Source organism: Scomber japonicus, chromosome 6, assembly GCF_027409825.1.
Source record: "Scomber japonicus isolate fScoJap1 chromosome 6, fScoJap1.pri, whole genome shotgun sequence".
In the NCBI taxonomy this organism is placed as follows: domain Eukaryota; kingdom Metazoa; phylum Chordata; class Actinopteri; order Scombriformes; family Scombridae; genus Scomber; species Scomber japonicus.
Genome location: NC_070583.1, coordinates 16,870,734 through 16,895,582, shown reverse-complemented (window position 1 = coordinate 16,895,582; position 24,849 = coordinate 16,870,734). Strand labels below are relative to the sequence as shown.

Below are 24,849 nucleotides of genomic sequence, written 5' to 3'. Positions count from 1 at the left end.
ATTGTAACCAGGTAATGGCACTCTATAATGTTAGAGAGATCCACCAGGCATAGAAACTAATCATTATTCCATTTTCATAATATTCTGTGAAAACTCTGACCAATCATATCATTTGATCCGAATGATATGATTCGCCCCACCCGGAAGAGAGTCTGTTGTGGATCCATGGTATTATAACACATCCATGATACACAGAGATAGCCATAAACAGACAGTAGCGACTGATAATGACCGACATAAGTGGGCCACGGCTTCCACCTCCAGCTGCTCCCATGGGGAAAAAGAAATGTATATCAGAAAACTATTGTAGTGCACGTTCGCGGAGGCGGAGGGGAAGGGAGTGCAGGGGTGGGACATAAGAAGGGGGAGGGGTTGTTGCTGTTCAAGTTTTTTCAAAGTGCTGTGTGAAATGCAAGAAAGGTAAGAGTCACTTAAAGAAAAATGATTTTAATTTCAACAATATTATACTCAGGTTTCAGTTTTGTTTTAATGATGCTCATCACAAAAAAGTTTATTCACAAAGATCAATTATCTCAGAAGCTTTGACTGGTGAGTGAAAACAAGCAAGAAAAACTGTGAATTTTATCGAAAATTTGGAATTACTATTACTTTTCTGCAATTTTTACACTTTGCTAAGTTATCCAGTGGGCTGGATTGGACCCCTTGTCAGGCCGGTTCCGGCCCACAGGCCGTATGGCAGTTCCTTTTCTGAATTATTTTTTTAGTTTTCCAAGGTGCAACAACCTCAAGGGCTGTAGCCAGCTTGTTGTTAAAAGAATGGATGGGATTGTCAATAGAGGATGAGGTAGGTATGGATTGGTCACTGGTAAAATGTGCTAAAAAATTTGAGGTAGCTTCAGGGGTAAAACAGTGTTTTTTAATCACTTTATCAGTAAAAATTGGAAGAGATAAATACAAGACAAATACACAAAAAATACACAGTAATGGCCTGAGAGAGCCAAGTCAACAGCTGAAGAAACATCCGCGTGCAAGCCACAAGAAATGACCAGGTCCGTAATGTGACCCAAGTTGTGGGTTGGTTTGTTAACAGCTTTAGTTAAAACCTTTATTTAAACTCAAAGAATCTCTGAGGTTGGCCTTAATTACAATGATGTAGAGTTACAAACAACTTGAAATAAAAAAGAGCAAAAATACAAATTAAAATCACAGAGCAGAACACATCCTGAAATAGTTCAGCCTCAGTGGGAGTGAACAAACTCTCCTTTTCGTCACAGTGGTGTCTTTGAGTGAAGATTGGTGAACCCTGAGCTGTTGCCGTGTGACGGATCGGAGAGCAGCAGATGAAGACTGATTACAGCTCACAGGTGTGACTGTGTGAAGCAGGATGATGCTCAGAAAGAAGATCCATGCTCTGAAAACCTTCATGAGATGAGTTAAAAGCTAAATAAACTGAATACGGCACCAAAACTAGAAAGAGCTACAATCAAAAAATTAAAAAACAACAACTAGAAAGCCATTATAGAACAAATCCTGTGAATGTATTACTCGTAGTCTCCTGATAGTGATACCTCTGGCTCAGTCATGTCTTCCAGTAAATATAACTAGCAGTGATGGGAAGTTAGTGAAGGATAATGTTCTTTTTATTTACAGCAGTGATTCCGTCTGGTTGTTCAGAAAGCAGCAAAGTATCTTATAATGTTTGGAAACACTTCTTAAAAAATTAGCCACTTTAGCTGATGACCAAAAGTTTCATCTAATTTGTTTTTTTATTTTTATTTTCTGCTTACAATGATATTTGTTGGAGGCAGAAACAACTTAAAAGGTCCCTCAAAGTGAAACAGGTGAGAGATTATTATTATGTTACATCCAATTCAGTGCAATAACAGTATCTTTAACAGTTTTGCTAAGACTTCAGTGTGATCACATTACTGGTTCTAAACACATAAGATCAAAATGTAAAACGAAAGCATAAAAGTTGAAACACAAGAACAGAAGATAGTGTCACTCCTGAACGGGCTGACATATGTTTTAATGATTGATGTAAGTGAGAGAGAGAGTCACTGTGCCTCCTTTAATCAATAAATAAATTAGCAGCTGAAGTTGTCAGCAGATGTTCTTCCTCACAGTCTGCAGCAGCCACAACCACGACGAGGTGCGTATGACTCAGCAGAGCTTGACGTCCTCTCCGGACTGCAGCAGCAACAATCCACAGATACTATGCTGCAGATGTTTAAACCTCCATCAGTCACTGGATTCAGTTTGTGTGACTTTATTCTCTTTACCCCTGCTCTCAGTTTCTGAAGACCCAAAGTTAGGAAACTGGGCAAAAAGTATAAATTCAACTTACACCCATTACTGGGTGTAATCCATTACAGTTACTGAGAAAAAAAAACTGTGTCATTAAATTACAGTTACTAATGAAAATGTTGATGATTACAAAGGAGGTTACATTTGAAGTCAGACTTTTAAGATCTTGCTCAGGAGGGTTTTTTCCTCATTTTTTAATATTTAACATGTTACTGAATACATATGTTGCTGTTTTTAATTCTTTGAGATTAATATTTAGTAAATAAATCATGATGTGGGCTTATTTAGACCACACATGGACTTAAATGGTGTCACAGTACCAATTAAGTCCATACCAGACTTTTGACTTTTTTCATCAAATATCTTTATTTTATATTCTAAAATCTACATGAACTAATGAATACATTTTCAAATGAGAGATAAATGTTTATAATGTTTATAAGAAATGATCTCTCTTATAAATCATATCAGTATCCATGAAAAACACCCGAACTTAGATTTTGGTGCTTAATGGGTACACTTACCCTAACAGCTCAAAACATTAGTTAGAAAATTAGAAAAGTAATCAAAAAGTAATCAAATGTAATAAATTACTTTACTTTGATGAAGTAATTGAAATAGTTACATTACTTATTACATTTTAAATAGGATAATTAGTAATCTGTAACCTTTTACATTTCTAGAGTAACCTTCTCTTGAGTGAAGGAGGACGGTTTACAAAGAAAAATCCCATCCTCCACAGCTGTAATGTAACTATCTGTAGCTGCAGATAGATAGTGGGACTAATTAAAGAAGAAAAAAAAAACAAATAAAAGAGAAGAGAAACTGAGTGGAGAAAATAATGTTAACAAAATGCTAGCATCAGGTTTGTTGAAATGTACATTTTGTAATTTTATTTTATTTCATGTAATTTGAATTGACATTTGCACCATTTTTTCCAAAGGTAAGACTGAATGCTCCTGAAAATGTCACATGGTGTAACCACAAAAGAATGATACATATTCAATATTTCATACACATTACTTCATTTAAAAAAAACTGAAATGCTTCCTGATTTACATGATTCCCCTGATTAAATGTAATATTTAGAGCAATTATTACGTTTATTTAATATAAAAAAAGTTTAATATAAAACTAGTTGATATGGTGTTTTATTGACCATCTCCATGAGACTGATTAATAAACTTTAATATCTATTATATGATGTCTGTGATTGTCTGTGATGCTTTATGTCCATTTATACATCTGGCTGGTCTCTCTTGCAAAATAAATCTTTACTTCAATGAGATTAGCTGATTAAATAAAGGTTGTATAATATATAATAATGGTGTTCATCCCTCTAATAGAGTTACACAGACGTGGCAGAGAGCTCTGAAGCTGTTCTGGAGACTCATCATGGCGGCCTGGATTTCATATTAAAACACTTCATGTTGGTTTTTCCTTTCATTTATTACCTATCTGTTCATCTGTTCAATTTTCTCATTTCTCAATTTTTTCCCTACAAAGAATCAGGTGAACTGGCTCTTAGTTATGTTAAACAGCATCAAGTAATCATTCATTTGATCATTTGCAGGTTAAAAGATGTCGAGGTGTCATGGTTCAAACATTTAATATCCTGCCGTCATCCAAAGATTTAATTGGTGGAGATTTCTGGAGTCCAGTACTCTTCTTCTTAATGCTGCTTCAACACCAGAGAAACATATTTACCATGAAAACCACAACTCTGTCTGTATATTTACAAGCCAAATGATTTATTGTTATTATCATCATTATCATAATGTTGGCTGGCTCATCTTTCCTTATCTTTCTCAACTGTATCCAGTGAAGATGCATAAGAAAGACAGATAGTGAGACAAATGAAAGAAAAAAGAACTGCTCATTTGCCACTTATTACATTTCCAAAGTAACCTTCTCTTGAGTGAAGGAGGATGGTTAACAAAGAAACATCCCATCCTCCACTGCTGTAATGTAACTATCTGTAGCTGCAGACAGATAGTGGGACAAATTAAAGAAGAAAGAACTGCTCATTTGTAACCTATTACATTTCCAAAGTAACCTTCACAACCCTGTAAGACTCATTTTACTTTACTAGCAGAAATAAATAAGAGAAATAAATCATCTGTATTTCAGTATTTTCAGGATCAGTATGTTACAATAACACACAATAAGGAAACTCACTGTATGTGTATCAAGAAAAGGAATTGGGTTTTTCTTTCCTGGAAACAAATGTAATATTCTCATGTCTCTCTTGTCTGATATGAGATAGATGTTTTGTGCACTGTGAGTCGTGATATGAAGGGCAATGCCTCTGCTGACCGGAGCTGCAGGCCGTTTGGTTCAGAGCCAAAAGCTCAGTCACCTTCATGAGAAACAGACACACTTTTCATGTAAACACACATTTTAGGTTAGGTTAGGTTAGGTTACTTTTATTGGTCTCCACCAGGGAGAAATTTGTCTTGGAGACAGGGAAAAAAGTTGCAGCACATAAATGACATACAATAAAAAACAACATGTAATACAAACGTACAGGTAAAAAGACAGTGGTGGAACAAACACACCCTCCATCAAAGCATTCACACAAAAGGTCATGAGAAAGATGAAGCAGTGTATATGCCTAAATTCAGGTTGTGATATGAAGTTGAACTGATATTTGTTTGTGTTTAGCAGCTTGAAATAAACATGTTTCATAGTTTGATGTTTCTGTCCTGATATTTCATTGAAGTTGCTTGTTTTACACTAAAATGTGGGATCCCAGTTTATGTGAGTGTTTTATGTTTTATTATTTCATTCAGGCTGGCTAAGCAAAAGTGAATAAAATGCTGTTATGTCACTTCTAATTGGTGCAAGAAAATATAGTTTTACATTTCAGGCCTTTGGGGCAATAAAAGGCTGAATCTTGTGAAATGTGCCAGATAACTTCACCACTTTTGTGCGATACTCTTTCTAACAAATAATCTGCTATATAGCATTTACAAAATGAACATTGTAATAGTGTGATATACATCATTTTTTCTTGCTTCTCTCCAATTCTTCAGAAAAAGAGGAAAATTGAACTCAGGACATTCTCTTTGTTATTATAAACAACAAAAAATGATATAGTTGTATCTAGCCTTGAGGTTGCAGATTGTGACCAACTAAATACTATGGAGCCTGTGTTTGGTGTGTTCAATCTGGGCTACTGTAGAAATATGGTGATGCAACATGGTAGTCTAGAAAGGGATCCACTTGCTATGTAGATATAAAGTCTCATTCTAAGGTACCAAATACACAATGATTCTTATTTTCAGGTGATTATACATTCATTAAAACACACCTATGAATAATATATTCAATTTCTGCCTCACCGTCTGTTCCACTATATGCCACTAAATTATATGCACTGGTCCTTTAAATGAGGCCTTTGAAGGTCTATTACAAAAAGTCTGCTCCCCCTTTAACCTTTAAACAAAGTCACATTTACAGTATCAGTTTTGGGAATCAATAAACTATGTTCAGTCTCACACACACACAAGGTAAACAATACACCAAACATCAAGAAGCAGAAAACCCAGCAGCAATAATAAAGACAAACATGATTCATGGGGTCATCAGAGAGAGTAAATATTAATATGGAAACATACTGCAACGCAGCATTAATCACGATAGGTAAACATGCTGGAATAGAGCAAAGCATGCTCAGCGAAACATCCTGCTGGATAAATAAAGAAGCAGTAATAAACTGTGAGGAATGTACACAGAGGATCAGCAGCATCAGCACATTCAGCCTGTATTGATCAGAATTTGCAGGGAGACACAGAAAAGTCGCTGATAGTTGAGATTTACCTAAATTTGCTTTCCACTGCAAAATGAATCGTAGTGAAGCCACACAAGTTTTTTTTTTTAACCATTTAAAATGTTCCTGGTCGAACTGCTGTATATACCCTTTTTAAAAACAGCTCTCCTTTATATATGAATAGGTCTATAATTTTATACATTTGAGTTGTTTTTTATACACAAACACAAAAAATCTTAAGAACTCTAATGAACAAATGATAATATATCAAATGTATTTAACATTCACTCATTTCCATGTTATTAAATCACATTGAAATTGAAATTATTATCTTTTTACTACCATATTGTAACCCTATGAGGGATGTTTTTCTTCTTTATTGCAATATAGGACCAGAAAGACATAGAAAAAAAGGCTCAAAATTGCCTGATTGAAGAGCAACAGAAACCAAATTATAATAAGTCTTTGGTCAAATATAAATATCAAGTGTACAAAAAAAGGTAAACCAAACAGGCAATAATATAGAAAAATACTTAATAATAGCAGCAAGAGGAGAAAAAAGGGGGGAAATAGAGGCAAAACTCAGATATGTTAAAATATTTAAAAAATAGTAATTAGAAACAATATGAGTCCAGCAGTTTTATGTATTTCTTCTTATTAAGACGTTAGTTTGTACATTTGATCACTAGAGGCCAGTGTTGCACAGATTTAACTACACAGTGAGATTGTGGGATTAATTTGCATCTGATGTTGGAACCATTGTGAATATTAGGTCATGTGACCCAAAAGGGGATAATTGAGCAGGAATGAGTTTAAGAGTAGTAACAGTGTTTGATGGTCACACTGATCTATTCCACTGGCAATACATGCTATTAGTGTGTTAATATATTTATGCAAAGTTCTTTAAAGACTTGTAGTTCAGTGAAGTTTGTAACAAGTTTTTTGATGATAAATAAATAAAGACATAGATACATGTACATTTTTCTGCAGTGATGTGTCTTTTGATTTGTAAAACAAATATATTTGAGTCCATTTCTCATTCAGCAACATTTCATACTGTATTGATTCATATGACCTAGAAACCATCAATGAAATTACAGCTGTCTGGTTTTGTGCATCAATGTTTCATGTTAGCCTAATGCCATCTTAGGACATATACAGTATCATATATATCAAGGTATTATTATATATCTTGGTTAGTAAGAGATTGTATGTAAATCCTCATGGTGGAAAGCATGAAATGAAATTACAGCTGTCCTGTTGACCTACAAAGGCAAAAAAAATGTGGGGAAGAGAGGTTGTTGTTCGATTGATTTGACTTATTGAACAATAACAATACTGTCCTAGTAAATAATGAGTCAGCACCCTAACCACAACTGTCTTCAATAATAATAATAATGATATAATAATAATGATTAACTTTATTTCAAGAGCACTTTTCAAGACCCAACCTTCAACCAGCAGCTTCTTCAGGTCAATGTCTGGCTCTTCCAAAAAAGTGGAGTCTCCATTCAGGGGCAGCATGATAATGTAAAGCCCTGAACATGTTACAGTACCTTCAGTATCTGTATTTTGGATTCCTTTCTTTCTTTATTAGGATCCCCATTAGCACTACAGCCTAAGCATTGGCTATTCTTCTTGGGGTCCATCACTCATACAGTCATACACACTCAGGCACACTACAGCCACATCAACACAACATCTTACTGAATTAACAATCAAGTACATACAGAAGAGAAACTAAATTGTCATCCTTTCAACGGACATTAGACTTTGGGGGTTTCTCCTTTCACCCAGGTTTACATCTTATTTCGTACACACAATTGTTTCCCCTCGTTTACACACACACACACACACACACGCACGCACGCACGCACACACACACACACACACACACACACACACACACACACACACACACACACACACACACTTTAATTATGGTTCCTGAAATGTTTGGAGATACTGTTGTAACAAAAAAAGTCAGTTCCCACACATACATATCACCTCTGCATTGATTTATTTTAAAAAGTGTCAACATTTCCTGTATTATGAAAGATTTATTGAGAAAGTTCTTTGTGAAAACTGTACCCACCTCAATCACAAGGAATTTTCTCAAGATATGATATGTGTTGAGAAATGTCCTTCTGACCTTGTGACCAAGATGTTGACGCATTTAAAAAAAAAATAATAATAATAATGAAAAGATGATAAGTTTGTGTGGAAATGTACTTTTTGTTCTTTGGAATCAAATTTTGGAGGAACTGAGTCATTGCCCCATAGGAGAGATAAAGCAAGTGGTGCGTGTGTATGTGTCTGTGTGTGTGTGTGTGTGTGTGTGCGTGTTACCTTTTACTGATGACTTCCATCTGACAATCACTCTGCACATTACTGTTCTCTACATCATACCTTCTTTCACTTGCATGTAGTGTTTGATAGTTATGTTAACCCTTACATGCTGTTCAGGGTCAAATTTGACCTATTCACATTCCTTTTCAATTTTTGTGCAGCTGATACACATTCTTATTTATGCAAATTTGCAAATTTGATCTATGTTTATCAAAAAATCAAAAATCAGCATTAAAACATGTTGTTGTATTCATCATATTCTATAGAATGTTATCCTGGACCATAACATAGTGATTGTGAATGTCTTTTTTCCACAAGTTAATCAAACATTTATTATTATTACTGATGGGGAATAGATGGGAATAGATACTAATTATGAGTCAGAATACAAACAGTATGTACGGGTCAAACAAACTGAGAGAATAAGCTTTAATCTTTGGAAATCATTCATTGATCATTAAACATCACCATCATCATTATCATCAATTTCTGACTTGATATAACAAAGCATGGCTGGGTCTCTGATGGACAGTTAGTCATCCATGTCTATTACATTATTTCCATAACAACACAACTTTATTTATATCTTTAATTGAAGCATTGGACCAAATCATGAAGCAGCAATCTGGCTGTGAATAAATGAAGTAAAGCCATTAAAACTCTAAGCTAATTACATCAAGGTAACTCAGAATTGACACAGCTCTTCCCATTTCACTCACAATGTTATCGATTTGTTTAGACCAGGATAATTTATGATCCAAGGGGTTATGCAGAAGTTTTGTCTCTTGCACTTCTTCAAAAGGTTTATTGTTTATATATCACTACAGTGTTGGTTCAGCTTTTAACTGATGCCATGATCCTATTACAGCAAACTTTGTTTTACCAACATTACACGCCAATTTTTCACTTGTTATCGATTCTACCACTAACTCTAACTTCTTATTTATATTGTTAAATCCTCTGCATACATAACAATTTCAGTCTTTTCTAAAACTAATGGAAGATTATGAGCAAAGACAGTAAAACAATAGCGGCCCCAAACAGCTACCTTGAGGTACTCCACAAGTAACTAATCTTTAACAAACTGCCATTAAAGAAAACTGTCTGCCTCCTCCTGTTTATCAGGTGGGTCTCCATCCACTTTAATGCCGTAAAAGTGAGGCCTACACAACAAAGAATTATCTATAACAACAACCAAAACCTACAAACATGTTGATAATCTGTTTTTAAGCTATTTATTTATTTAATTAACATCATAACAGGTTTAGAAAGCTGAGAACAAACTCATTGGGCAGCTATTTGCACCAGAAAAGGGTGCAATTGAATTCTTTAAAAGTGGAGTAACTTTTGCTAGAGCTCACTGTGCGGTCAGAGAGGATCTTTCACATTTACTTTCTGTTTTTACAGACTCTCCAGACTCTCCTGGATGCGTCTCTGTCTGATCACCCCCCATCCTGTACATCTTCTGACACCCTCCATCTCCTAACTGTTACACCTCTGCTCCTTCTCCTCACTGTGCAGCCACATCTCTGTTTATCCTCTCACCTACTCTCTGCTGATTCATGGCACTGTTTTGTCCCTGAGCAGCATACACCAGATGGGCGAAGCCACGTTGATTTGACAGCTTCACGTCTGGTCCACATCTAGCTGTCAATTTGCATCCACATATCTACTCTCAGAGGCCAGCCTCGGGGCATTGCACACCTCCCTCCGCCTCCCTCCTGTTCATCTCTGCTCCTCTTTAGAGCTGAACCTCAGCATTGTCTGTCTCTCTTTGTAACAGTCATCCTGGCATTTCCTCAGAGGTTTAGTTCAGTTTTACTCAGTGAAAATAGGATAAAACCTGAACCTGAAAGCCTGAACTTTGCATACTTTTACAGCCTTCTTCTTCCATTCCATCATTTTAGAGAGTAGGAGTAGAATATAGTAAGAATTACCCATATAACAAAATGTGTCTTTTGCTATAATTAAACGTGAAGAAAATGTATCAAACACTTAGGATTAAGTACAAAAGATCCCTGCGTAACAGAGTTTCAACACTAATGATAAGTAAGTATCAGGAGTCATTTTTTATTAAGCCTTTTAATAGGTGCATTCCTGAGCTGCAAACATGATTTTTGCACCTTATTTACAGCAAAATAGCATTAATCCTGTACTTAATTTCAAGAATTTTTCACAACTTTGATTCCTGCATTCCAATCATACTTCATGTCCATACTGACTATTAAAAGATCTCCTTTAAATGTGCTTTCAATGGAAGTGATGGAGGACAAAATCCACAGTGTGTCCACACAGTCATTTAAAAGTAGATGTGAAGCTTATATGAGGCTTCAGTAGTTAGTCATATCAAGTGGATATCTGACATATTTACAGTCTTTTTCAACATCAAATTCCCTCTTTGTGTTTCCTTGGACAGTTTTCCCCTGTTTCACATGGACAATAGCCTACATGTTATATTAATGCAAAATGTATAGATTTATGTTGTACCTCTGAATCCATCACATCTAACGTGGTGTGTTACATTACCACAATTATTTGTATTGTTTGTATTAATACACTTGTACCTTAGCTATATATACTGTTTATACTATGAACATTTGCACATTCCCATTTAATAGCTTCTTCATTAATGTTTAAATCAACAGCTCCCTTCACATATAGATATAATAGATAGATAGAGAAAGAAAGCCGAAAAAGGTGTCCCATCACAAGCTATCTATCTATCTCTCTAGCTATCTATCTAGCTATCTCCGTCTCCTTGGTGACCGGCTGCACACTCGGTTGCCATGGTGCTTGGCTGCAGTTTCCCGGATGTAGTACCCCCCCCCCCCCCTCCCATACACACACACACCGTTCAACATGGCGTCGGGAAAGTGAGACTTCGGGCTAATGTCACACAGTTTGATCAAAGTTAGTGTGCTTCACCTCTTTTAAATAGCACAAAGTTTTTACTCCACACCTCGGCGGCAGCTGGAAACGTGTACCTGGGAGTTTCGGGGGGTGAGTAAGCACATTTTAGGGTGTAAAAACTTCACTGTTTTAAAAGCTGCTGCCGCGTCTCTGTTCAAACCGTGTAGATGCTAACGGCGGCTAACGTTAGCTTGCGTTAAAGTCTGGTCAGTCTGTTTTTTTGAGAAGAAGAGGCTAACTTTACTTTACGTGTGTTATTTCTATTTGTGTGCATGTTATGAGAAATAGCGTACGGGTGAGATGTAGAGGTTGTCGCTTTTAAAGTATGACCGAGATACAATGTGAGGAATCACTTGTTAAAGTTGGTTTTAACTTAATAAGAAGATGGTTTTTACGTGTTTCTTTGCTAAGACCCTCTAAGCTCGCTTGTGGGGCTTAATGGTAAATCCAGGAGACGAGCCAGTTCTGGTAATTTTACCTGTAAGTCCTGAATCACTGCATTCGTCTTGTCTTTATTGTCATTCATCTGTTTTTGGATATATATATGTTGTGTGTGTATTGTTGTATGTGCCGGTGAGTTTAACCGGTTCATTGTCACCTGAATGGGGATGTGTATGTGTGTGTGTGTGTGTGTGTGTGTGTGTGTGAGCGAGCGTGCGTACATGCGTGCGTACAGTCTGGGCATGCTGCCGGAGGAAAGAGGATATTGTCTGTCTGAGAGTTGTCCCCCTTCCTCTCCTTAACTCCACTTTTTTATTTTATTTTAAATTGCACAAGTGATTTCTCTACATCCTCTTGTCTTTCACGTTTTCCTCCCTCTTCCTTTCCACCCCACTCAGCTGGCATGTATGTCTGTGTGTTTGTGTGTGTGTGTGTTATGTCTGAGTGTAGCAGTAGATTACAGATGATTTAAAATGTAATAAGTAATGTAACTATTTCAATTTATTCATCAAAGTAATGTAACTTATTACATTTGATAACTTTTCTAATTTTCAAACCAATGTTTTCAGCTGTTAGGGTAAGTGTACACATTAAGCACCAACATCTAAGTTCAGCTGTTTTTCATGGATACTGACATGCAGGAGGGCAGGGCAGTAAATCAATATTTTATTGATATCCTCTTAGATTTTGAATATCCTAATATGGTACTCGCTGTTTGAGCTGCTGCCCTCAGGCAAATGCTTTAGGACATTGAAAGTACACACTAACAGAGTAAAAAGCAGCTTTTGCTGCTGTAAATAATGGCTTTTTTTAGAAGTAATTATTTATTTATTATTGTTTGTTTCTGCACTTTTTAGGACAGCATCTCAATTCCATTGTTTTTTTCTCAGTAACTGCAACAGATTATAGTTATATTTATTTTATAATTAAATAAACATGTAACCAGTTACTCACTGACACTGGACATGAGCAGGTCTGTGAGTTTATGAGTGTAAAAAGATATTTTGTGTGCAGTCAATTACTCAGCAAGGTTGTGCGATTAGTGCTTGGCAAACCTCACATTCCTGGGATACCAGAGCAGTATGGAGGGGTCACTCACTTTCTTGCTCACATACCCCAGCAGTGCAGTGAGCACCCTTATCAAAATCAACCCCCCCCCCCCCCCCCCCCCCCAGGTCTACATCATGCTCTGTAAAGCTTGATTTATACTTCTGCGTCACGTCCACGTCCGCAGAGGGCTGCATCGACGTGGACCCCTACACCGTAGCCTGACATACACCTCCAAAAAATCCTATGCGTCACGGCAACGCGGACCGCAAGGGCTGTGATTGGGCCGCTCAAAACGTCAGTTCCTCTGGCAGTTGCTTTTTCCGGTCTTTCTTCCTGCAACACCGCCATTATTATTACTAATGAACAAAAGGTACGTCTTTTCTGTTATTAGAGCACATAGTGCAATGCTACATGCTACTGTGTCCGGAAGATAAACAAGGATACGGATATGAGTCCTCTGAAACCACACACAAATACATGCACAGTCACCCCCCCCCGCGACATGGCAGTGAATTGCAGATCAATGCGTTCCCTCGACGCAGAACTTCGAAAGGTCAACGGCGGCATAGTTCCAACGGCATAGTTCCAACGCAGAAGCATAAATCAGGCTTAAGTCGATTAGCAGGAATCGCTGTACCAAGCAGGAACTAGGTGCCTACCCAAGCTGGGAAATTACCAAGAGCCACAGATCAGGTGACCAAAGTGTCACTGGTACATCTGCATACTGTCTGTATCAGAAGATTTCAGCTTTGAGAAGTTATAATTAAGAATTTATTAATAGTCAGTGGTGGAAAGTAACTCAAGGTCCTGTATTTAAGAATACATTTGGGCTCCTGACTGCTGTTTTAAGACATCATTTAACTACTTTCCACAAATGGTTAATACTATTGTAGAGATATTACTTAAAGCTAAGTAGCTACATAAAACATACAGTAATTAGCAATAATGTCATGGTATATAGCTGCCATTGTATAATTACTCAAGTACAGTATTTAAATAAAGTACAAATACCTCAAAATTGTACTTAAATATTTCGAACTTATGCTACTTTATACTTCCACTCCACTACATTTCAGAGGGAAATATTGTGCTTTCTACTCCACTACATTTATTTGACAGCTTTAGTTACTTTACAGATGAATATTTGACACAGCAGATAATATAACACGCTTTTAAAATACACCACATTAAGATTAGACCAGAGTTTTTCAACCTTTGTGGCTTTTGACATCTTACAAAAAGCAGTGTATTGTCGGGTTCACATATGATAATGTATTTGTTCATTACTATATTTTTTCACTGTTAGATGTACTGCTGATGTGTGTTTTTGTGACTTTTTTCAAGGAGTGTGTTACATTTGTGAAATTAGCAAGTGAGGACTGAACCTTTTTTAAGCAAAAATAAGTAGTTGAAAATAACTCCTGTCCTGTATTTAATTGTACATTTATGGTAGTTGTACTTTACTTGAGTGTTTCCATTTGATACTACTTTCTACTTTCTACTCCACTATATTTATTTGACAGCTTTAGTTACTTTTCAGATGAGAATTTGACACAATGGAAAATATAACAAGCTTTTAAAATACAACACATTGTTAAAGATGAAACTCAACCTTTTTGTCTTTTAATGTCTTACAAAAAGCAGCGTGTAGTCGGGTTCACATTTCAGATGTCTATGAGTTAACAGCTCCATCAAAATAGTGACTTTCCCTCTAAACTTCTCACATGGTTTCATTACAATAAAAGTTCAAATGATCCAATATTTCACCCAAAAAGTTACAGAAATTATGTGTTTGTTTTTTCTTCTTTCCTCTCCCATTAATTATCTCACCTCCCTTCACATTTATCTGCTGACCCTTTTGGAGGGGTCTTTCACTTATGTAGGACTTTTAATGCAGGTCTGTTACCTGTAACAGGCTGTGTTGGTACTTAAGTCTTTAGCTACTGGAAATTAAACAGAGTATCTATGACAACAGATCACATGATAGGTACACCTTACAAAACGCAGCCTGTAGTCAGGGTCACATGTGATAAATTACTTTATTCTTCCACTATTAATTGTACTGCTGATCTTTTGAGAATCTTTTTTCAAGGAATGTGTTACATCTGTGAAATCAGCAGGTGAGGAATGAACTTTTAAGCAAAAAAAGCAGCTCAGGAATGGAGATAGTAGCGATTATTTAGTTGATGGTGTCTTAATCTGGTTCCAGACCAGCAAAACAAACAACATAGAAATAACATTGTCTGTTGTATATTGATGTAAGAAAAAGACTGTACGAATCCCACAAGAAAATCAGGCTGTCAGGGTCATCCCTTGTCCTCAACGACATGTTTACTGAACCAAATCTATATCTGTAACGGTGACATGTGCATCAAGTATTTGGCTGCCTGCTGTCAAACAGGTGGTAAAAAGTACAAACCTTTTATTGCTACTAACAGGCGAGGCGAGGCGAGGCACATTTATTTTTATAGCACATTTAAACAACAAGGCTTTACATGAAACATAAAATGTATCAAGATAGGATATAAAAGCAACACATGGTAAAATAAAAGACATTCAAATGCCATTAAAAGTGTTAACCCTTACATACTGCTCATATTCTACACCCTCACAGTAAGAATCCCCTCCTAAAAAGTGTCTGTACCAAATTTTGATCTGTTTACAAAGCATCAATAGCTGATCTGACTGATCAATAAATGTGTGATTAAACCTTGATTAATGCTTCAGAGAGCAGAGAGAGTGCATTTTTTAGGTTTTACACCACTCGTTTTTGGAGAAAAAACACCTACTATCACCCAATATCATATTGTATTTTACCTAAGACATGACAATATAACATGGCAATAATTATTGCCATTATTATAAGACCTCCAGAGCACAAAAGTGAAGCATTGAGTCATATAGCTTGATTTAAAAAAAAAAACAGAGGCGCCTCTATATAGCAGATATCACTCATTTAAATATTGCAAATATATATCAATCCACATGATAAATCCACTGCACATAGGAAAATAAGAGTATGTTATATGAAAGAGATAGGAGAATAGTCTCTTAAGAGTAAGTTAACAGTCACAAGAACGTGTCAAAAAAGCCTTTATTGTTACATCATAAAAAGAAATCCTCATAACTACTATCTTATTAAACCTATTAACCTTCACATACTGTTCATATTCTGACTCGTCACAGTATTTCCACACATAATCAGTCTCTACCAAACTTCTGAAACACAAATCATTCATAACGACCTAATCAGTCACAGATAAACATGATGAAGCTTTCACAGAGCAGAGAGAGTTTATTCTTTAGTTTTTATGATTATAATCTGAAACTCTTAGCTGTTGTCTGCTGATTAATTTCAGGTCACTTTCAGACTTGCTGCTTTCATCAACAGCATCTGTACCTCACCATAGGTACCCATTGTGAGCAGATTTTCGGGGGTTTCTTTCCTTTCCTTGACAGCCGAGCTGGTTTTTTTTTTAAGGGACAAACCTAAGCAAATCATGCTCGGCAGGAAAGGCGTTTGAGGCTGGACCACGCGGGGGTGGGTGGGGTGGGCCTTGGTCACGATGAAGGTGGAGACAGTCAGGAAGGGTAGGTTGAGTGTTGAAAGACGCGTCCAGCAGGGGGCAAAGAGGGAGGGAGGGAGGGAGGGAGGGAGGGAAGGATGGATGGATGGATGGATGGAGGGAGGGAGGGATGTTGACCCGAGGGAAACAAACACAGCTGCCGTTCAGACGTCTTTCCATCAACTTAACAGCTTTCACATTGATGATTGTTGATTGGTCACTTTTGAGACATCATGTGTGGTAGTTTTAATTATCAAGCTTTAAATTGTCGGCCATTTTCTGTGAGTTGGCTCCTTTTTATTTGGAGGCTGTTGAAAGAGAAAATGTAATGTAGCGATGTTGTCTCAGTAAAGATTGGAGTGGAGAGTGGAGGTTTAACTCACTCTCTGAGCTTCAAAGATATAGCATTTTACTTCTACACTACACAGATTAAAGGGCCATCCACACTGAGAACGATAACGTCTTATAAACAGCGGTGTCCAGTGTAGCTGTTTTCTATTGATATGCTGTTACTGCTGTAGTACTTTGTACAGAGAAATAAAAAGAAAAGTGGAAGAGTTCAGAGGTGGATGCTGATTCATTGTGTAGATCAGAAGTGTTTTAGACACTAGTTGCTGTGATGTTTCAGTGTTTACAGACCAAACTGACCCGTAGCAGATGTTGAAGCATGGTGTGTAAAAGGGCACCCCTACAGCACTGACACACAGTATGAGTACAGATCCGCTTACAAAGATCTGCTAACTTTGCTGTTTTTTTTACATTATGATAGAGAGCAAAGCTCCAGTATATTTGTAATAATAAAGACCTATCTAAAGAAATCACCTCTGTCATCCTGCTTCAAATTACAGCATGCCAGTCCGTGGTGAGAGAGGAGCAAAGCTGCATTTAGGGGAAGCACAGAGGTCAAAGTTATTCCCCGCGAACATTTATTCTGTTATTCAGTTTTAATGAACTATCCCTACTTTCAACAATAAGGCAATTCAAAGTGCTTCGCAAAAAACATAAAACGCATGAAGACGAGATATAAAAGCAATACATTGCATGATAAAAAGACGTTTAGATACAGTTAAAAGGGTTGAATTGGAAATAAAATTAATCTAAAACTGAATAAGACAGATAAAATCAGCAGAATGAAAAGTTACAGTGCATATAAAGAACATAAAAACTGATCTCCATGTTTTAGTTTTGGCTATAGTGGACGAGAAATGTTGGAAACATTAAAAAAAAGTCTCTCATCTCTCTTTCTTTTCTGGTATCAAGTTTCACAGAAGAAAAAAAAGATGGCATAGGCTTGAAAAAGAAGAAGAGAGAAGAGAAGAGGGGGAAGGAAGGAATGTGTGTGTGTGTGTCTCTGGAGTGATATGAGATAGTCTGAAGAGAAAGAGGGAAGCGCAAAGATGAAAGAAGATACTTGTTCTGTGCATGCAGGTAGACGTCTGTGAGAGAAAGAGAGAGGAAGACAGAGGAATAGAGAGAAAGTGAAGAAGCGAAAAGAGTTAACCGATTCAACTAAAAGGCCAAATAACCAGAGCTGCAGTGTCTCCACCTCCATGTCAGGAGAGCGATGGAGAAAGCAATTTTTGGAAGAGAGGAAAGTTGTTTTTCTTTCTTTCATTCTTTGTCTCTCTCTCTCACTCTCACGCTCACTCTCACTCTCACTCTCACTCTCACTCTCTCTCTCTCTCTCTCTCTTCCTCTTCCTTTCATACTCAAATAAACTTTATTGGCTTAACAGAAGCAGTACAGATGTAATAACACAGAAACATGTATCACAAATAGGGATGTCCCGATATGACTTTTTCACTTCCGATACGATACCGATATTGTAGCCTTGAGTATTGGCCGATACCGATATCAATACGATACGATATAGGCACGAATCATACATATATTTATTCCTTATTTTGTTGTGTGGAATGTTAGAAAAGGCTTGATAAAGTGATGTTACTGTTACTGTTACTGATGTTGTAGTGATATAACAGAAAACAATAGTCAGCAACAGTAGGTATAGGAAAAACTGACCCATTTATTATTAACCAATTGGTTACATAAATTTTAACCTTCAACATAAATAAAAGAGTATTACCTCAACAAATCCAATAAAAACAAAATGTTATATTTAAAGTGCAAAATAACCACTGGTTACCAACATCATTATACAATTGAATAGAATAAATTAAATTTTAAAGTGCAAACAATTCAAGTTCACTCCAGTTATTTTTTTTACTGTCAGCATATGTTGGAAACAACTGTGGGCAGGGACAAAAACAACAACAACAACACAATATTGTCCACTGTCCAACTGCTCTAAGTTAAGAGTTCACACAGCTCCAGTTTCACTGACTGACTGTGCCCAAAACAATGTAGTAATTACTCTTAGTCTTCACTGAAGAATAGAGTGTAAACACAATAAACATATCACTCTAATAACAAGAGCATAAAACAAATAATAATAGCAATACACTTTTTAACCTCTTCGTGCATCTGGGGTATAGTTTTATCTACAATGTAGTGGCGGCTAGGAATAATGTAGCGAGGTTCGAGGTGCTCCAATTAAGCGTTTAAACCGACATTACTCACCACCGACAGGGGCTGGTCATCAAGCACAATAAACTGGGCTATCTTCTCTGTTATGGCCATTGCCTTTTTGCTGTCCCGTGGTAGTTTGTCACGTCTTGCAAAGCTTTCGGCCAGCGTGGGTTGCTGAAGCGAGCCAGAGGCTTGTTGCTTCGCCTTGCTGCTCACGCGAAAATCCTCATGTTCTTTTTTGTGGTGTTTTTTCAAATGTGCGATGAGGTTGGTTGTATTGAACCTTCCCGGTTCTGTCCCTCCACGGGACACTTGCGCCTGACAAATGTTGCATTTAGCTGCAACGTCTTTGTCCGAGTTTACAGTAAAATACTTCCACACAGCCGACATCACTACACCTTGCTGCAGGCACACACGTTGTCGTTGTTGTGATCACGTGGGCTGTGCATGTTGGAGTGTGATCAAACCAGAGTCACCTATTATTATAGAAGTGCTGGAGCGGTAAATGGACAGCTTATATCGGAGCGTTTATATCGGAGTTTTTAGATTCAGTCCGATAAAATCCGATATTCACTTTTTTGGCTGATATCGGACTGATTTCCGATATCAATATCGGATCGGGACATCCCTAATCACAAATAAGTAGTGTTGTCACGATACCAAAATGAATACCCACGATACTATACCAGCCAAAGTATCACATAGGGCCCTATAAAATCTGTTTTATTTTTTCCCAAATTCCGTTACTTATTTTATGCAATTACTCTTATTTAACAAACAAAAACAGTGTGTTTTTGCAAAACAACAGTTCACCTGACACATAGAAGTCCTTCGGGAACTGCTTGTACTTACTCTATTGAACGACCCCGAAGCATGAGCAAACGGGCTGTGTCGGTTCGGATCAAAGAGATGCGCCCTGTCACTGTCAGCACAGGGCTGGCTGACAGTGTACCCTGCGCTGAGAGAAGAGAAGAGAGAAAGTGGATTGTAGGTCTGTTTGTAAACGGGGCTTCTCTAACAGTCATGTATTTCCTCCAGAAACATATTTAGACCAAATACATCGATATCGATTTTGCAGAGATGACTGTTGGTGCTTTAACAAAATATTTACACTATGACATTTTTGATAAATAATAATCAGTAATGTTGATATAATGACAAAGTGGGTAAAAGGTAAATAACAGAACAGTCTGATAAGTTCATAGAATTATATATTTTACTGTAATGCAGCCTTAAAAACCAGGAAAAGACAACACTGATGACATATTGCAATATTACAAGTCTAGTCTAGTATATTTAGTCTCATACCACGATATAGATATAATATCAGTATATTGCCCAGCCCTAGTCCACATGTATAATGGCATGTTGCCTTTCAAGACTTTGTAAATGAAACTGAACCAGTGCATGTCTCGTCTCACAGATAAAGGTGCCCATCCCATCCCACCTGTTTATATCAAGCAGTGATGAGTGGTGTAACTATCACCAGTAATGAATCTGAGTGCAGATTGACTATTATTTGTACATTTTGGTCTTATTTTTATACTTTTTGTGTTTGTGTGTCTGTTAATATTATGTATGTCATATTTTTCTGTTTTATTGAGACGTATATGACCACATGAATTTCCCCCTAGTGAGATAATAAAGTTGACCTTGATTAATGCATGACGGCACAGAAATACAAGTGAGAGGAACATTTGCTTTTTTAATCAAAAAGGTTGAACAAGGAAAGCAGAAATCAACATTTTCTGACCTTGCTAACAGCTGAACGACTGTACTTCTTAACACTATATCTGTTGTACATGCTGCAGACTTTACAGCTCACACTCTAAAATAGGCTGTGTTATTGTTATAATATTGTATTGTTTTTTATTCAAACTGTGTCCGTGCCTCTGTTCCTGAGCACCTTCAGATCTGTGTTGATGTTGGCTGCTTCAGTCATTCATGAGAGGATTTTTTCCCCCTCCCCTTTTCTCCATAGTTACAGCGAAGAATCATAAAGTCGAGTCTGATATGATCGCTGTGTGTTTTATTTTAAATGTTTCTATTACCTGGTGCTTATTTATTCAGTTACCAGTCAGTTTAGCTTCATCCAGCTTCTCTAGATGCAGTGACATTGTTTGAAGGGATCAACAACAATGTTAAAAAGACAATTAGCAACTGTTTTCTGTCTGTTTTCTTCTGATCCATGGTGTGTTTGTAAAGATGAAACTACATCTTTGGCTAATAGAAAACTATAAAACACAGTATACAGATTGGCCATAGGAACAGGCTGTAACGAATCTGTAGCCAGAATCTCACTTCCTGTTATACTGTCAGAAATATAAAGATTTGAGAGAGTTTTCTTTGACTAAATTAATAATATATACCATCACTGGCCTCTTCATTAGGTCCACCTGTGCAGTCTAATTCAATCCAATACAACAGCTCTGCTTTAAATTCTACATTTATAAAGTTTATACATTTTCAGTTTTGTTAACATTGTCAGGAAGGTGATAATTCTACTTTGTTTATTATTGTTTGTTTATCATAGTGGTTGATGGTGGTGCGTTATATTGAGTCTTCCTAATATTTTGTCCACTCAATTAACATACATGAGAGGGGCAAAATATTAGGAACACCATTCAATATAATTCACCTCAGTACATCACCACAACTTAGTACAGGGGTATTCAATTAAAATTCACTGAGGTCCAGTTTATGAAAATGTCCTCAAGTGAAGGTCCGGAAAACATAATAATGTCTGTGTTATTTTTCAGTACCTTGAAGTAGCATTGTAGTTATATCAGCATCTGTGTCTACTCTTGGCATTTTAAAATATAGTTACACATATAATTACAAAAAGCTCAAATAAAGTGCTTGGTTTTAGAAAAATAAAAAAGAATCCCTTTTTATTTTTGAACTTAACTTAAACTTAAACCCACACATTTAATTTGACATCTAATAACTTTATAACAAAACATCTCAACAAATATGAACTATTTTCTCCATGTGTATCTCATTGATAGTCGAGTCTCTCCACGTGGCCGATGCACTGATTAGTAATTGGCTGATTAGTGTCACGTGAGAGGATTCACTATGCCCACTGGTCTGTGAGTTTCCCAGGGCTGCTCCACTTTCACCATAATAGCTGGAGAAGCTGCGCCCGTTAAAATAGAAACGCTCAGACTAAATTTAACAATCCTCTATATTTCATCAGTTACAGGTCTGGATCCAGATCCGGACTGCGATCCGCCTATTAGTGACCTCTGACTTTGTATGACCTCAGTATTAAACATAAAGTAGAATTATCACTTTTTGACAACGTCAACTAATCAATTTTTTTTCAGTTAGGTTGATCATTTAAAAAAATAAATGAATCGGTCAATTTCAACTCCAAAGATATTTGTAAGTTAGAAGAGTTTTATTCTTGCGTTTGCACGTACAGACAGTTTTTAATATTAGCTTTAAAGTCAGATCAAGCTCGGGCCTGCTGCTGGTTCCTGGTGATACAGACGTTTGACAAACATGCTGAGTACAAAGAGAGAGAGAGACTTTCACCTCAGCTCTACTGGTGTTGCAATACACGGGAATGCTTGTATATGATAGAGGACAGAAAAAAGAGAGAGAAAGAGAGAGGGGGGGGGGGGTGCTTTTTTTGTTTACTTTTTTTTAAAAAGCTGGAATAGTCTGGATGACGCAGGCGGGACTTTTGTTGCAGAGCTCAGCCTGTAAAATGGACCCCGGAGGCTGCTGTTGAATCATTGAATACCTCTTTATAATGCTGTTAACCAGTTGTCAAGAATAATAAAACTACAGCAGGAATTTTTGTTTTTTTTTCATAATCTAGTCCAAGAATATCTGAATTACTAAGGGAGCCACTGAAGGCAGCTGGACTTGTTTTTGGCACTAAAATTCGCTCAGATGTTGAGTATTGTTTATCACTAGCCTCACTTAGTGATGGACGACATGGTGATTGCTGTTGAAGGAAGAGAATAAAACTCAAAAAGACCATAAAACCATGCAAAAATTTAAAAATGAAAGCAATGAAAGAAGAGTGTTAAGTAGAGCTCGACTGATATTATGGATTGATATTGGCCTATCACACATATATCAGTATCAGCCTATATTTTGTCCGATATGTACTGATATATATATATTTTTTATTTTTAACATTATGCTTTACCACAATGGAAAACACCATAAAACATGCAAACATTAAAAATAATAAAAGAAAAAAAAAGTGTTAACCAGACCCTGACCGATATATTAGTCAGCTATTATTGGTCCATATCAGCCTATCACAAATATATCATTATGTTGTCTGATATGTACCAATATATTTATATTTTTTTAATATTTTAACATTATGGTAAACAAATTTAGCAATTAATTATTTATTGATTACAGTAAATATAGATGTATATAGTGACATTATATATAATATGTATTAGTAAGACATTTGTATATTGTATTATTGTATTAATTAGGAATGAATTGATTTCATATGTAATCTCGATGCGCGATTGGGCGACATCGCGTTTGGTGTGCCCCTTTATACAAGTAATCATTGATTTATGGAGAAGGGGTGAGATTTAATAACTGTTCTTCTTCCCACTCCTTTTCGGGTGTGGTTGACAATCTTGCATTGTGTTATGCTTACTGTCAATTTTCAAATCATATCAAAATATCAACTTTACGGCATGATACATGGACATGACCTTGGTCATTTTTTTGACCTCAGTATTGCCACACTTCACATTAGCAGCTGAGAGGCTATTCATGTCACATTGGCTAAGCGAGTAGTGTCCTCCATTCCTCACTGTTCACGTCCTGAATGGAGACTGCAAATATTAAAGGTAAATAATAACTCTGTCCTGGCCCATAATGGCAGTCTGTGTTTTTATAGAAGTGTAGCGCCCACTCTCCAATCCCACCACCCTGCCCCTTTTACATTATTATGTTAATATATTATTAGTATATCAGTTATATAAAATGATCTTCAAATGACAATAATATCGTTTATCGTGATTGTTTCTGACACAGTATATCGTTCAACTGAAGTAATTATCGTGACAGACTTAGGCCCGACCAATACTGGATCTTTGGAGTTGACACTGATATTGGGGAGTGAAAAAAATTTAGACATATTGTTTATATACGGAATATATACTTTTTTTTCTTCTCTGATTTTATTGTTTTTATTTTATTGTTTTCTTTATCTGTCTTTGTAGTCTGTCTCTATGTCATTGACTACTGCTACTAATACTACTACTACTTCTGCTACTGTTACTGCTACTACTACTACTAATACTACTACTACTTCTGCTACTGTTACTACTACTACTACTACTACTGCTACTGCTACTAATACTACTACTGCTACTACTACTGCTACTACAACAAGCACACCGATATATATTTGTCATGGGGCAGTATCGGATGGTAATATGAGCTAAATGATATATCAGTGGGGCTCTAATTTAAAGAGATGTTACTGGTCAGTGATAATCCAACACTGGTCTAGTTTTGGATTTGAAAAAAACATGAAAAGGAAAAAAGAGCTGTCTAAGTGCAGGTTTTTGCATAAAGGATATTGACTCTATATTTGTCTTGTTATGTTAGAACAATTAAAAAATTGATTCAGTTCAGCAGGAAACAGTTTTTATTGTTAAACAAATGAGCTCGTTCACTATAATCACCTGACCCATGCTGTACTTCCTGTAGCTGCTTTTGTTTTTCAGTGTTTGCTGAAGCGTTTCATCTGAAGCACACAGAAGAAAAACAGGAACAGGATTCATTGTGAGTCCGATGGTGGCGACAGAAAGAGTTTATCACAAAACTGTGACGCTGATATTTTATTATTCATCATTAGAGTCTGATAGATAAAAGTAGAGGAACAGAGGAGTGGAAAAAAACAAAAGTCCTCACTCAGCAGCACAGGCAAACTTGGAAAATACTGATAAGTACTGCAACTGATGATTA

General features: G+C 36.6%; 1 protein-coding gene across 1 annotated transcript in view; it reads left to right on the top strand.

The window, feature by feature from the left end:
* Positions 1-11,247: 11,247 nt before the first annotated feature.
* The window catches only part of pak4 (p21 protein (Cdc42/Rac)-activated kinase 4), a 49,113-nt gene continuing 35,511 nt past the window's right edge, over positions 11,248-24,849 (top strand). Inside the window, exon 1 of the mRNA XM_053321200.1 lies at positions 11,248-11,389. The gene's annotated coding sequence lies outside the window, so the exon portion shown is untranslated. The remainder of the gene's footprint in view (positions 11,390-24,849) is intronic.